The sequence below is a fragment of the Cavia porcellus genome, unplaced genomic scaffold, assembly GCF_034190915.1.
Source record: "Cavia porcellus strain 051 isolate PalLab524CR breed Dunkin Hartley unplaced genomic scaffold, mCavPor4.1 scaffold_13, whole genome shotgun sequence".
Taxonomy (NCBI): domain Eukaryota; kingdom Metazoa; phylum Chordata; class Mammalia; order Rodentia; family Caviidae; genus Cavia; species Cavia porcellus.
Window position 1 is genome coordinate 65,986,206 of NW_026947496.1, and position 15,030 is coordinate 66,001,235.

The window sequence follows — 15,030 nt, forward strand, 5'->3', positions numbered from 1 at the left end:
CAGAAGATTCTCTAAGCCAAAAATGCATATTTACTTATTTTTGTATTCAGGAGTTAAGACAACTTCAGAAAGTGAGACAAATGAAGTGTTTATTTGATTCAGATTATCATTCCAGGACTGCTGGAGGATGAAAGGGATACAAACAAAAATTACTTCTTCTTCAAGAAAACTGCCTACAGGGCCATGGGAACTGTGATGCCCTGGAAGGATGTTTCATGTGCAAACTTTAAAGTAGACACAAGTGCTCTTCACACCATCTTCTAAGATCCTCTTGTGTTTCTCCTGTCTCAGAATTCATAGGCCATTCACTGAGCAGTTCTTTGTTCCCTGCACTATGTTAAACAATGAAAATACACACGGGAGAAATGCCTAATTCATTTCTCTCAATAGGAGCTTGTGTCATAGTACATATTTGCATGCAAGCTTCACTAAATTCACTGTAATTCAAGATATAATTATAGTCCAATTGGGGCTGTAAGTCTCCTTGTCTAGAACAGAGACTCAGAGGGCAAATATGTGTTTGCTGGGACAAGATGGGGTCCAGTAGCCTGAGCAAGCATACAAAGGAATGAGAACTTGAGAGCCAGGCAGAGCAGTGAGGGTGCAGGTCAGTAATTAATTTTAACTGAGCTGAAATACAGAGCAGGTGTAAGCCAAGAGGCAGGAAGGCACTGCAGGCACAGGCAGGTGACAGCATGGAGAACAATTTGTTCATTATTCGTTCAGCGACGATTTGCCACTCGTGCAGAGTGTGCCATGTGACACTGGTTAAGACTCACTTGCTGAACCAGTTGATATGACACTTCTAGAGGTTTAAAGAGGGAAGCAGCTGAATTAAAGCCAAAACAGTAACCCCTCTAATACAGGGCATGTGTTCCAAGATGCCCCATGCATGCCTGGAACTGTGGATAGTACTGAGCCCAGTGAACATGGTGTTTTCTCCTTTCTACATCACCTGTGATGGTTTGATTTATAAATCAGGCACAGTGCTAGATTAACAATACCTCAACATACAACCATTGTGACAGTGTGCTGAAATACAAGTCAGGTAAATGTGTTCTTTCTCTTGGAAGAATCAAGATAAATACTAATATTTTCTGGCCAATGTTGACCTGAAGGGACAGGAAATGAAATGGGCTAGCTAGATAAAGGATACTACCCAGCATAATAAATTGATAAAGTAAGGGGTTGTAACAAGTGCTAAACAGGAAGTAATACGCTGATAGAATAACATGAGGGCAGCTACTTTAGATTGAATAGGAGAAAAGAAAAAGATGATTTTTAAGCTGTGACCTGAAAGGTGAAATAATGACAGGAATTAACAGGGTAAGTGTAAAAGCCTTGAGTCAAGGAATTATGCTTCTCAAGTAGGAATGTGCACATGCCCTGCAAGTCTTGTTAGGGCTCACACTTGGACTCAGTCGGACTGGGGTAGGCCTGATCTTCTGCACTGTTGAGAAGATCCGGGTGCTGCTGCTGAGATAGGGATCAAATTAAAATAGCCAATGATTAGGGAAGCAAAATCTAGAAAATATGTCTAGAGCTTAAAGATGGGGATAACACACTGTAAATGAACATGGAGAGGAACAAAGAGGTCACGGGACTGTCCCAGGGGCCCCTGCGAAGAGTATGGTGATTTCAGATGCTGCAATCCATACTCCTCTTTTATGTGGAAGCATCATCCAGAAAGAAAAGAAAGTGCTTGGTATGTTTCTGGCATGCACACATATGCATTATTTATGACCTGATTTGTTATGGAAGGTAAAAGTGTGACGTGAAGGCAAGAAAGGTCCTGACACTTCATAAGTCTCCTCCCTTTGCCTGTGTCTCACAATCCTTTGTAATCCAGAATTCAGGGTAAAGGCAGAAAGCAGGGGTTCTGAACTGAACTGTCTCCTCCCAAAAGTCCTGTGCTGAAGCAGTTCCGTTCCATGCGACTCTAGTTGGAGACAGAGTCTTTAGGGTGACGTGTAATGTTAAATGAGATTGTCATGGCAGAGTCAAAGACCTTTAAAGCTAAGGAAGACACCAGGTCACATATGCATAGAGGAAAGGCCAGGGGAGGGCCCAGCAAGGAAAGGCCTCATGGAAAGGTAGAAAAGAGCCCTCTCCGTGAGTCAGCTTGTCGCACCTTGATCCTGGACATGTAATCCTCAGATCTCTGAAAAATACATTTCTGTTGTTCTCTTATGCCTACATTACACTGTTGGGGAAATTAACATCATAGAAGTCAATCAGCTTGCCGCAGGTGATCCAGCTAGTATTGAGAGATGAGAGCCGAATTCATGTCCTCTGACGCTTTCCATGGCCTCTCAGGTTATCATAGTCCAAGAAAGAGAGAAAAATGTGGAAAATGATGCCATAATCCAAAGAAAGTGTTAGGAGCGCAGCGTCACTGTCTTGCACACTGCCACTGAAGGGATAGATATTCTGCAGGGTGCCAAGTGAAGGGTTTATTCTGTCTTCAGGAGAATTAGAAAGGCCTATATTTGATCAAGGAAACATAGTCTTTCCTTAATAACTAACAACTCGTTTTTTTTTTAATAAACTGTTTATCCAGGAATCCTTTAGATATCTGTACTGGGTAGGGTGGCTTTTTCTTTCCTCAAAAGATTCTGCTACAGAGCCTGTTATTCATCACAATGACATATGAGATAAGAACTTCAAATAATCTGTGCAAAACCTTCTGAATTAAAAAAAAAAGCTGAGTATTCAGAGGCTTAGGAACACAAAAAAGAGTGAGAAAATAACAGAAAAAGAAACTCAAAGCCCTTTTTTACTTTTAACTTTTATTGTTTATTGGTGTTTTGCACATACACACACACATACATATTATATTCATCATAGGGAATTTGTACCTGTACATGATATGTCCTGATTCCTCCTTTTTTCCCAACTCCCACCCCTTCCCTCCTTATTTACCAAGTTTTATTTCCATTCTATCCTTCTTTAAAGTCCTTCATGTCTCAGACAGAACTGACTGCTCAGCATTCTTTCCCACCTACCTGACTGAAAGCGTGACTCACCCAGGTGAGTGGATGAAAGCAATTTGCAAGTTGTCTTGCGTGTGAGAAGCTAAGATAAATGGCTGAGCTGGTTAGAAAAGAAGATTTAGTGTCAGTGATAGGAGAATGTCCATTGTTTTCTCTTGTATAGTTTGTCATATTTAAAGCAAGTCAGAGTCAGAAGATTCAAATGCAAAGGAAGAATGTTCAAGGGCATAACAGAAGACATTTCCCCTTAAGGATTTATTCCTTTATGTTCTAATCCGGCAAGTGCTTTCCTTTGGTAGAATCCACTCCAAGTTCCATACTGCATTTTAGCTCTGTGAGGGATTTTAGAAAGAAAGAAAGAAAGATATGGTGGGTCCAGTTTTTAAGGTCTAGGTAGAGGAAGGAGGAGATTAAAATGCTAAGAGGTTTCCAGCAAGGGAAAAGCCATTTCTAGCTAGCCACTGGAGAATCAGGAGAAATAATACAGCCAAGAGAGTGAGAAAATAATTTAGGTGGGACTTGTCCTTCCATCACGGGAAACCCAGTGATGCTCTTCACCGGAAGGCCACAGCAGGATGGCTGTCACGCAGGGCGAAGGGTTTGCACTGAAGTGACTTGGATACTCAGCTGAAAGAGCTGCATTGTCATGCTGAAAACTTCTTCAGGGTTCAGCCCAGCACGCAGAATAATTTACACAGCACTTTCAAGTGCTGTTCCTCATCACAGTGCAGACAATTTAAATGGACTCCATCGTCATGGTCTTACAGTCAAAGACAGCGAGATCCGCAAGTAAGTAAAGACTCAGATACTGAATTTCAGATAGTCATTGCTATGTAGAGAAATGAAATGGGATAAATAATAAGAAACAACTAGATGGGGTGGCCAGTGTCTATCATCGCAGCTCTATGTGAGGCTGAGGCAGGAGGATCACAAATTTGATCTCAGCTTGGACAACTTAATGAGACTCTATCTCAAAATGTAAAATTACAAAAGGGGCTCAGGGGTGAAGGCTTTGTGTTCAATCCCCACTACTAAAAAAATGAATATCAGATACAGTAATTAAGAGTATATGATAATGATGATTTTGTAGCTCATCAATATTGGGGTCATAGGAAAGGGGTTTATGAGAGAAAAGTGAAACACAATTTCTTTTTTTAAAATTTTCATTTTGTTTATTTATATTAGTGTATGTTTGCTATACATAATAATTACATTACATCATGGGGAGTTGGTACATACACATAACAAATCTTTTTGCTCCCTGACCCTCTCTACCCTCCCTGTTCTTTCCAACTCCTGGTCCCCTCTGCCTTTGCAGAAGCTCTATTTCCATATTTTCCCTTTACTTCTTTCTTCCAGCCCCTTTTCCTCCATTTCCTCCCTGTTCCATCTTGTTGGCCTTCCTCTGTGAAAAAGATCTCCTACATCTTATGATCCATCTTTTATTTTGCTCTTTATTCACAATTTAGGTTTCCCATAGAAGAGAAACCCTGCAGCATTTAAGCTTGTGTCTAATTTATTTCATTTCATGTTGTGATCTGAAGACACATTCATTTACCTAGTTATACCCCAAGTTTATCATTGTTTATGGCAGAATTGCAGTCTTTTGTATATAAATAGCACATTTTCTTTATCCATTCATCTGCTATAGGCATAGAGGCTGTTTCCAAAATTTATCAATTATAAATCATGCTTTTATAAACATGGACATATATGTATCATTGTAATATGATGCCTTTAATGCTTTATGGAAGGAAGATGCCAACAAGGAGAATGGCTGGGTCAAATGGAATTTCTACTTCTAGTGTTCTAAGGAATCTCCATACTATTTTCCGTAGTGGTTGTACTAGTTTACATTCCCAAAAATATTGTCTTGCTTACTTTTCTCCCATTGCTGAGAAAAAATATCTGACACCCAAAGTTAAAAGGATAAAGGTTTATTTAGCTCACAGTTTATAGGGGTTTCAGGCCATAGACACTTGGTTCCAATGCAGGGTGGCTTGGCGGAGGGGCATCACAGAGTGCAACCTGCTCATGGCAAGCAGAAGAGAGCAAAAGCATCAAGGAAGCGGGGGAAGATAACCCTCTTTCTGTCCCATAGATTATGTCCAGGCTGCCAAGATTAGGGTGGTGTTGAAGCAATCAGTGTGTACTGATTTAGTAATTACACACTCTTAATCCTAACTAGATTCAGCAACCTCTGGAGAAATCCCCACCTCATGCAGTTGCATGAGGCTTTGGGGAGACATTTAGACACAAGCCACAACAAATGTAGAAGGGTTACTTTTCCCCCACAGCCTTGCCAGCATTTGTTATTACTTGATTTCTTAAAGACAGTGATTCTAAGTAAATTGGCATCTAGATACTCGGTGTTGTTTTACTTTGCATTTCTTTAATGTCTCTACCATGAAATTTAATGGCAGTGATATTTTGGTGGAAGAATTGGAGCTGAAGAGAGTGAGAACTGGGAATGTCCATTCTAGAGTTAAAAGTATGGGTTAACTTGACCATTGGATCCATAAGATATTCTAATAAAAGCTAACAATTATGCAGGTAGCTACTTTGTCTCCAGTACCATGCCAGTTCTTTATATATGCCATATTATTTTGTCTTCTGACAACTAATTTCAGAAGGCTGAGCCTGTATAACTAGCCTTTGGTCACACTGTTTTGGGGTGATGGAGTCAATCAGACATGACTTTTCACCTCATGCCTTTTCTATTTTGAGCTGTAGCTAACTTTACCAGGGTTTTGTTGAAATCAAATTCCATCCTTGGCTGCAGATTTCATGACTTGTTTTTTCTCCTGTGGCACAGTTTGCTAATTGTGTTCATTTTTCCCTCTACCTAGCAATTGAATGTTCTGTGTTTAATTTCCTTTCCTCAAGAAAATGTCAAGGATATTTTGAGTACAAACATTTACTCTATAGATAGATGTGCATTAAATGACCAGGAAAACAGATCAGATTCACATAAGCAATTATGAATCCCTCATGATTTTCTTAAAATTAACTTTAACTGATACATAAAACTTGAAAACCTTACATATTAATTGGGTAATGGATTTTGATAACTGTAGACATTGTAAAAATCTGAATGTTTTCTCATGGTTTATCATTTTTATGGTAAACACTGTCATAGTCCTTCTAGGGTTTCGAAATGTGTATAGTAGATTATTGTTATCCATTCTCACAGGACTTTGCAGGAGTACCTAGAACTTCTTGCACCTTAGTAATTACTTAGTAACCACTGGTCAACGTTCCCCATCCCTCCACACTCCCTAACTCTCCCAGCCTCTGGTAGATAGCACTCGACTCTCCTTCAATTGTTGGCTCACCTTAAAATACTTCTAAAGGAGGGGCAATGTGCTCTTCCCTTCACACAGTTTCATTTAGCCATTTGATTCAACAGTGCTATTGATCCCCTTGAGAAGTGATGAGTTTTTAGCAGCAGAAAATGTAAATGAAGGCTGTGATCCCCTGAATGATACCTTATTCCAGGAGACAGATTTCAATCAAGTCACACATGTGAAAAATGACAAATGATGTAAAGTGTTACGAAGAGGGACCTTTGGCAGTTTATAAAAGTGAGACTGCAGTGAGCACAGACCTCCTGAGCCCAGTCTAGTGCTCTGGTTTTGCGGAACAGCTTATCTCAGCACGACAACCAGTATGGGGCAGGAAGCCTTATACAACCCAGATAAAGTTGGAAGGGTAAAGCCTGATTATGCATGGCCCCTAGGAGAACAAAAAACAATGAAAAGAAACTGATATGAAAAGGTCGCTATGATTAGACCTGCACATTAAAAGGATAATTCTGGTTCTTGTGCAAATAATGGGCATAGGAGGTTACCAGCAGGAATGAGAGGCAAGAAAGCGCCTCAGAAAGCTTTTACTAAGAATGTTGTAAAAGCAGAGATGAAAAAAGGAGAATTCAGCTCTCGAAGGCACTAGCTTGTTTACTTTGTCCCCAGCAACTTCAACGGAGTTTAGAACCTAGTATTAAACAAGGTATTTTTTTGTTTTTTGATAAAATAATTAATTTCAGTAATTGCAAAAGAAAAACCTGACAAACTGTTTGTCATTTAGGTATATGGGGTGAATAATAGAAAGCGGGATGTCAAAGATGCTACCTCACATCTGGTTGATGGATAGGTAAGGCTACATGCAATTTGTATGTGCATTTCCACTGGATCCGAGTCAGCTTTCTGTAAAGGCTCTGAAAGCTCTTTCCACTTTGAATTACTAAGTACTCAGTTCTACCAATCTTAGCAGAGAAGAGTCCTAGGCTGTTTGGAGATTTTCCAGTGAAACTTTAATTGTGGAATCATGAGTTGGAGTTGACCCGTGGGGTGTAGTGTGTTCCCTGCAGATGTAGATCGTGGACCCAGTCTTGAACAAGTTCAAGTGGAGGCGTTTTGGAAGCATCTGTGTAAATTACATTAACTTCATATCTTATCCTTAAATCCGGGCCTTAAGACACTATTTCTAAATATATTGAATAATTAAAACAAGACTCAGTATCTATCTTTGATGGGTAATTATCTTTTAGGAACTGCCCTCAAAAGAAGAAGAAATAAGACATCATTTGTAGTTAGCATATAAATTTTCATAAAGAAATGACTCCTTTATTTTCAAAGAAACTAATGACAGCAAATATGCAATATTAGGACTGTCTGAGTATATGATATTTTTAAGTCATTTGTTTAGTTTATTTTTCTATTGCTAATAACACAGTAGCACAGGCTAAGTAAATTATGAGGAATGGAGGTTTTTATTTATTTATTTCGTTTTTTCGTCTTTTACAATTCTGCCATAGTTACTTTTGAGGAACGTCTTTTTACACGTTCTTCTTAGAGTACATTGAAGAGTAAAGCCTGTTTGCTGTATGAGCAAAAATATATTTTTAAAGGCATTTGTTTAGTTTATTTTTCTATTGCTAATAACACAGTAGCACAGACTGAGTAAATTATGAAGAATAGAGGTTGTTATTTATTTATTTATTTCGTCTTTTTGAGCCATCTCACTATGCAATTTTGGCTGGGTTTGAGCTCACTTTGTAGCGCAGATATGACTTGAACTTGCAAAAATCCTCCTGCCTCAGCCTTCTGAGTGATGGAATTACAAATGTGCACCACTGTACCTGGCAAGAGGTTTATTTTAGCTCACAGTTCTAGTTCAAAGCCAAGGGCTTGTATCTGGTCCTGGTCTTGCTGGGAGAATCCTAAAGTAATGCAGGGCATTGTCACCTGGCAACAGACAAAGAGTATATGCAAGACCTAACCAAACTGGCTTTCATAATTGAGCTACTCTTCATGCTACCCATGAGCTCTTTAATAACCCTTCTGTCTATTCATTGTACAAATAAATTAACCCATTCATGAAGGATGAGCCCAAATACATCCAAACTTCTCTCACTTCTTAATATCTTATATTGAAGATTAAATTTCAACATGAATTTCAGAGAGGACAAGCCATACTCAAACTATAGCCACATAAATGCTGAAAGAAGTATAGAAATTCTATATAAGACCACCCTCATTCTTTTGAGAAGGAAAAAAAGACATTGGAAACCAAAAGGATTGGCCTCTTTTTGTTACTGAAAATCTACATGAAGAAACATTTAACTAGATTGACTTTGGGAGCCAGCTATTCAGTTTAGTCTGCGAGCTTTGAATTACACAAATTTAAAAATCAAAATTCCCCTCATTTCTTCTTGTACTTGAGGAAAATGCAAACAATGAAACATAAAATGGAGATTATTTAAGTAGGACTAAAATAAAATCTCTTTTTGATGTATAATTTAACAGACTTACGTTTCCTTGGACTTGGTTGTTTTAGGAGGAAGAAATATTTCTTACTCCTACCAGTTTCCTTTGTTTACTTCTTGTGCCCAGTTTCTGAAGGCATTTTAAATTGTTTGATCAAGTACAATATAAACATAAATCCAGAAATTTTCCAAACTCTGTAGATTTGTAATTCTATGACTTACAATAAAGCATAATCGCATTTTAGGCAAACTGTTCCAACTTTCAATGAGAGATGATACATCATAAGGTCAAGAATAGATGATCAGAGATGTTCTTTTTCTTTTTTCAGAGATGTATTCTTGCAGTCATTTAGTTCACTAAGCAACATGAGAATTTATTTCAGTACCCCAGAGTTTGGGAGAGCTTAGTTAAGTGGTTCCCAAATTTGCCTACATATGGAAATAGCCTGAGAACCTTTAAAAAACACTCATGCCTGCCTGACATCCATCACAGATTGTTATTTAATTGGCCTGGGCCACAGAAAAAACTTTGCAATTTTTAGAACATTTTCAACTGATTCAAAGATACAGGCAAGGACTGAGCCACTGTTGTATTTCAGAGTGGAGCTTCAGGAGCATTAGACTGTCTTACACAGGTAGGATGCACAGGAGATTTTTACGAGGTAAAAGAAAGCCAGAGAGAAGGTAAGAAGCATGGGACAAAAATATATCCATACAGGTCACATCTTGTGTGAACCACCTCCTCCAACTAGATTCCACCTCATGAGAGCATTCAGAGATGTGCTCGTCAGTGGATTAACCCACTGGTAATTATAGGATCCAATTATCTTCCAGAAGTCTCACCTGGAACACAGGAACCTTTGGGGGATATTTTGTTTTTTCATTGTTTTGTGCTATGGGTAATTGAACCCCATGCCTTTGCACTGAACTACATCCCCAGGTCTCTCCTAACTCAGTCACATCTGTTTTTTAAAACATTTTAGACACATTTCCCCTAAAGTACTAATTTGCCTGGTTTGGACTTGAGCTTGGGATCCTGTGGCTTTAGTCTCGGAGAGTGCTGGGATTACAGGTGTGTATCACAGGGCCTGACTTGAGAGACATTTTAGATCAGAATGTAAGGGTTGCTATGGTTACAAATTTCAAAAATACAGAATGTGAATTAATGAATGTTATGCTATAAAATTCCCAAAAGTCTATTTGCAACCTAGCCATGCTGTCTTATATAAAATAGATGATGAAGTTTAGGGGTGTAACTTGCTGGTGGAGTTCTTACCTAGCATGTGCAACAGCCCGAGTGCAAACTCCAGCACCATAAATGAATAAAGGCAGGAGCAGAGTTTAGAAAGAGAATGGAGTGCTGAGGAGTCTTTGACAAGCTCTGACATCCCGTCCATCCTACTCATTTCTCATCAGAACTGAAATTGACTCCTTCCCCACATTCAAAATCCTACATTTCTCTGCATATTTTTTTCTACAAAGCTTTTTCTCCCCATAAAATAGGACAAATATATTTAAATGAACAAATGTCATTTTAGTAAGAATGCTTTTTATAAATTAGTTCATTCTATTAAATGTCTAATAAGTAAAAAATATTGCAGAAAATTATGCAATTAAAGCTCCAAGCAGCTTTGTTCTACAGAGTAAGCTTTGAAAATATGCAAATGAAATTTCCCCAAGAAAAATATTCTTGGAGCAATAAAATTTTCTTTTAGATAGAAAGTGTCGTGTGGGAAAAGGAACAGATCTCTCCTAGATAAAAATGGATGCACCAAAGAATGTTTATAAAAGTGCTCCTTCTCCCTCTGTCTCTGTCTCTCTGTCTCTGTCTCTCTTTCTCTCTCTCTCTCTCTCTCTCTCTCTCTCTGTCTCTCTCTCTCTCTCTCTTTGATTTTTGTTCTTGGCAGTATGACAGCAACTAATTTGATTTTTTATTTTAAAATTCTGGTGATTATAAAGTCTGTAAATTCCCTGTGTGGTACCTGTTTCTCTGTTAGAGCTGGGCCTCAGTTTTTCCTCCAAATACATGTGCTAGGGAATTTTTAACTGAAGCTTACTGGTGTTTTTCACCATTTCTGTCTGATCCAGGAGCAAACGGCATCAAATCTGATTTTCTTTCTTTTTTTTTTTCCTGCCCTCCCTCCCTTCTTTCCTTTCTTTCAAGATGAAGTCGCTTATGTTGCCCTGGCTGGACTCAAACTTCCGTGATCAAGGGATCCTCCCCTCTAAGTCTCCAAGTAGCTAGAACTTGACATCTGATTTTAAAAGCCCTCCCCTCCCCGACTTTGGTGGTACTGGGAATAGAACACAGAGCCTATGCAACATTGGACAAATGCTCTCCCAGTGAGATATACCCCAGCTGAAACTCAATTTTCTGAACCAAGTATCATACTAACTTTTTTTTTTTTTTCCTGATGCTCAGGAGTCAAATATAAATATTTCTGACTGTGTGCTCGGCTTCACTTTTCTCTGGAGTTAGTTGTTATCTATGCAAGAGTTCAAATTATCAGGTGTTTGTCTAATAGTTTTGGAAGACCTCAACATACCAGTTGCAGCAGTCAAGAAGAATGTATTAGTTAGAATGTTTGCATGCAATTTAAAAATATCCTGGAAAGCTGGTCAGATATTAAAGAATATTTATCAATTTGTATCTAAAATTCCAGAGCAGAGTGAAATACGCAGCAATGTCAGACAATTTTGACATAATTATGCCAACATAGACACACTTTAAATCTCTCTTTTTCTTAAACACTTCATAGAATGTCCTCAGGATGTGAATTTTATCCCTTAACCTATCTTTTCCTGGTTTGCAAATGGCTGCTGCTGTTCCAAGCACCATTTTTATACAGAGTTAAAAAGCTGAAGATAATATATACCGTCTTTGTATCTAACTTTTAAAAAATGAAGAACTCATTCCTATGACTCTACAGTAGGGTCATTTTTGCTTTAATTGACCAGAGTTGAATAATTTGCCTTTTCCTGAGCAATTGAGTTACCCATCCACGCAATCTGTGCACTGTGTATGGTGCTAATTGATTGTATTAGATGTAAAGTTCTGTTCTTTTGCTAAGAACACAAGAATCTCAGCAAGCGCATCCCAGTGACCCAGTTACTTAACAAATCAGGTATCAAATAACTACATATAACCTGTGGTTATTCAAGAAGAAAAATACATCCTAGCCAGGGAATTTAAGGCTGTATCTTTTAATGAAGATGGTAAATATCACTGGGTTTTCCTACGCCTTTTGCACCTTAAGTAGTTTGCCAGCTAGCTAACATACAGTTCTGTTGCAAAGCTGAAATATGCCATTTGTGCCAGCCTTCTGGTAAAGTAAATTGACCTTATCTTTGATTTTCCATGGCTCCAAATGATTATCCTCTTTTGAACAGACACCCATCAGCACTTCCAGTTCATTGTTTCTTCTTATGAAACAAATCACTGTATCTGTGTGGATGAGTAGATACATACAAATCGTATGTATTGTTGTAAGCAAATTTACTGAAACTTTTAAGGGTTAGATGTTTACCTTCAAGGGACACAGATTGCATTTGCAGTAATCTTTTTTATTGTTTTGTTTGTTTGTTTGTTTTTGTCAAGGTAAGTAAATCAGATTTTCATTCATTTTGGTACAAAGGCAACTTCATTGGTTTAATACAGGCAGTTAAGTTGGATTGAAATCTCTTTTAAATGAAATTTGAAAACAAATGAATTAATTGGTCCATGTCATGGTTTTAGTCACAAGTATTGAGTGTATTTGGGTAAGCTGAGTATAAAAAACTGTTTAACATTTCCAGGCACATTATTTCATCCTAAGAAGGGAAAAAATGTGAGCGGGAAATGTTAGAAATTGGCTGTAAAATATTACATATAATGATAATTTGGAGGGGGTTTTTAATTTATATGAGCCCTATATTTTTTCCCATTGATCAAATTTCACATGTGATACATCAGTATTTGGGAGTACTCAGATCAGGCAGTCTTATATAATGTAATGAAACTTATTTATTGGTTTTATTTGATGATATTTCCTAAATTATAAGTAGGACCTTTTAATTTGACATTTGAAAACATTTGTATTAATAATAGCAATGTAAAAAATCTTCCTACTTCTTAAAATTTGACATTTATAAAGTTAATGCACATCTTTTTCTATATTATTACAAGTTATTTCCTTAATTTTATGGGTCTGGGATGGCTGCCAGTGACTTACTGCCTTAAAAATGATGATGTTGAAAAAGAAATGATTATATTTTATATTTAGTTAGATTTATTAGTGCTGACTTGGGTTTTGTGCTGTAGCAAACGAGTTCACATCAGACACTTCTGAGGAGTCTTAAGTCTCTGGTTTTAAGTTTAAATTTAACCTAACACTAGAAGGTTATTATATGTTTTGAACTTTCACCCTTGAGATACAAACACGGATACACATACACTGCTATGACTCGGATTTCAAATGTAACTCACATTCAAAATGATGGAAATATTATTCCTTGATGTACTATGAATCTTCTGTTAATACAAGGATGAAATTCCAGTGAATAATAAATTATCATTCTTTTCCCTTCTCTCTTAAAATTATGACCTTCAAAAAGTATCTAGACATATCTTTCTAATATATTGTTGGTTCAATTGTGTTAAAAATTCAGTTTACTTGGGGCTGGGGATTTAGCTCAGTGGCATAAGGGCCTGCCTTGCAAGCAGACAGTCGTGAGTTCGATCCCCGGTACCAATAAGAAAGAAAAATACAAACAAAAAAATTCAGTTTACTAGCTGCAGGGAAATCAGCCGTATTTGTTAACTGAAATTTATTCTGTGAAATAATTTGCTTACATCAGATCTTTTATAACATGGATACTGAAATTATTTAGTACATATATTTCTTAGCATTGTTGGTAGTAACCAACAGAAATAAAATTTATAGTGTTTCATTTACTGGTTTGCAAAGTGGAATAGTAGGGAGAAACACCTGCTTCAGGTATGTCTATATCAGGAATTGAAACAGGTTTGCTAGGAATCTTTCTCTCTCTGTATGCCTCTGAGATTAATTTTTGAAGTTTTTTTTTTAAAGTTTTTCCTATTCATTCTTTCCTTTCTGTAACCATGAGTATTATCTACTCTATATCTGGGCAATTGCAATCCTAACAAAGATAAAGATTTTTATCCTGCATAATCTCAGTAAAAGTCACAAGATTAGATTCTAGACTGTATCAGTGATTGACTAAGCATGTTCTATGCCCAAGCCCCATGGTTTCTTCGAGATCTTGTTAACAATGCCCATAGTCAGGACCTACTCTACCTTGTGAATCGCAAAATCTGGCCAGGCCTGGATCATGTGTGTGCGGCAAGACCTGCAGCACAGTGTCATCCTGCAGAAAGCCCACTGGGACGAAAACTGAGGAACGGAGAGCCCAAAGAGGAAGGGCAGATGGCGCCCTGGAAAGAGGAGAGCTGCCCAAATGAATGTAACTTCAACTCAGAAATAAGGCTTTCCCTTCTGTCCAAGGCCACCGTTTTTCAAAACACTGCTAATAATGAGTTCTCCAGCAAATGATATTCTAATTGTGCAAATATACTTTTAAATATAGTTTAAAATTTATATCTGCATATATGGATGGCCAATTTGAAAGATTTCCAGACTATATTATATCATTATCAAATGCTTCTTGAACTCTAAGAGATAGTCTAGTATAGTTATAGCATTCAATAATGAATTTTATTTCTCCTCTATGATGAGTAATAGAAGAGATTCACTCTGCTTCAAAAGTCTCAATAAAAATATCAATGATACATGTAGAATTTGGGGAAAAGTAATCAACACTGCAAAATTATCAAAAATAATTTTAAAGCAATTTCTATGAAAGCACCTAATAAGAGATGAATATTTTTCCACATGGCTTGTGATGCTTTTATTGTATTTTTTCCCCACTGTATCTGGAATATTTGTACTCTACAGAGGGAAGCAATGGAGTGTGTGTCACTGTTTTTAACTTCTCTGTTATCAAGAATCCTGCTCTATTTGTTAAGAATCCATATCCCAGTGTTTCTGTTGAGATATTCTTATTTTGGAGGTTAGGGATGGGAACAGAGAACTTTGAGATGTAATCGTTATTTCAGAGAATTCTGATGAGACTTGTTTAGAGCCGACTCCACCGGTGCAGAGCGAGGATGCTGGAGTCCAGGGGCGTGGACCAAACCCTAGTGGTAGCTCTTGGTAGCAACATCAACAAGGTTCCAATGTCAGCCGCCATCATTACTCTTTGTTCTTAGAG

General features: G+C 37.6%; 1 protein-coding gene across 10 annotated transcripts in view; it reads left to right on the forward strand.

Annotated features, from left to right (window-relative positions):
- The window catches only part of Grm7 (glutamate metabotropic receptor 7), an 808,103-nt gene that overhangs the window by 621,897 nt on the left and 171,176 nt on the right, over positions 1 to 15,030 (forward strand). The window lies entirely within an intron of this gene.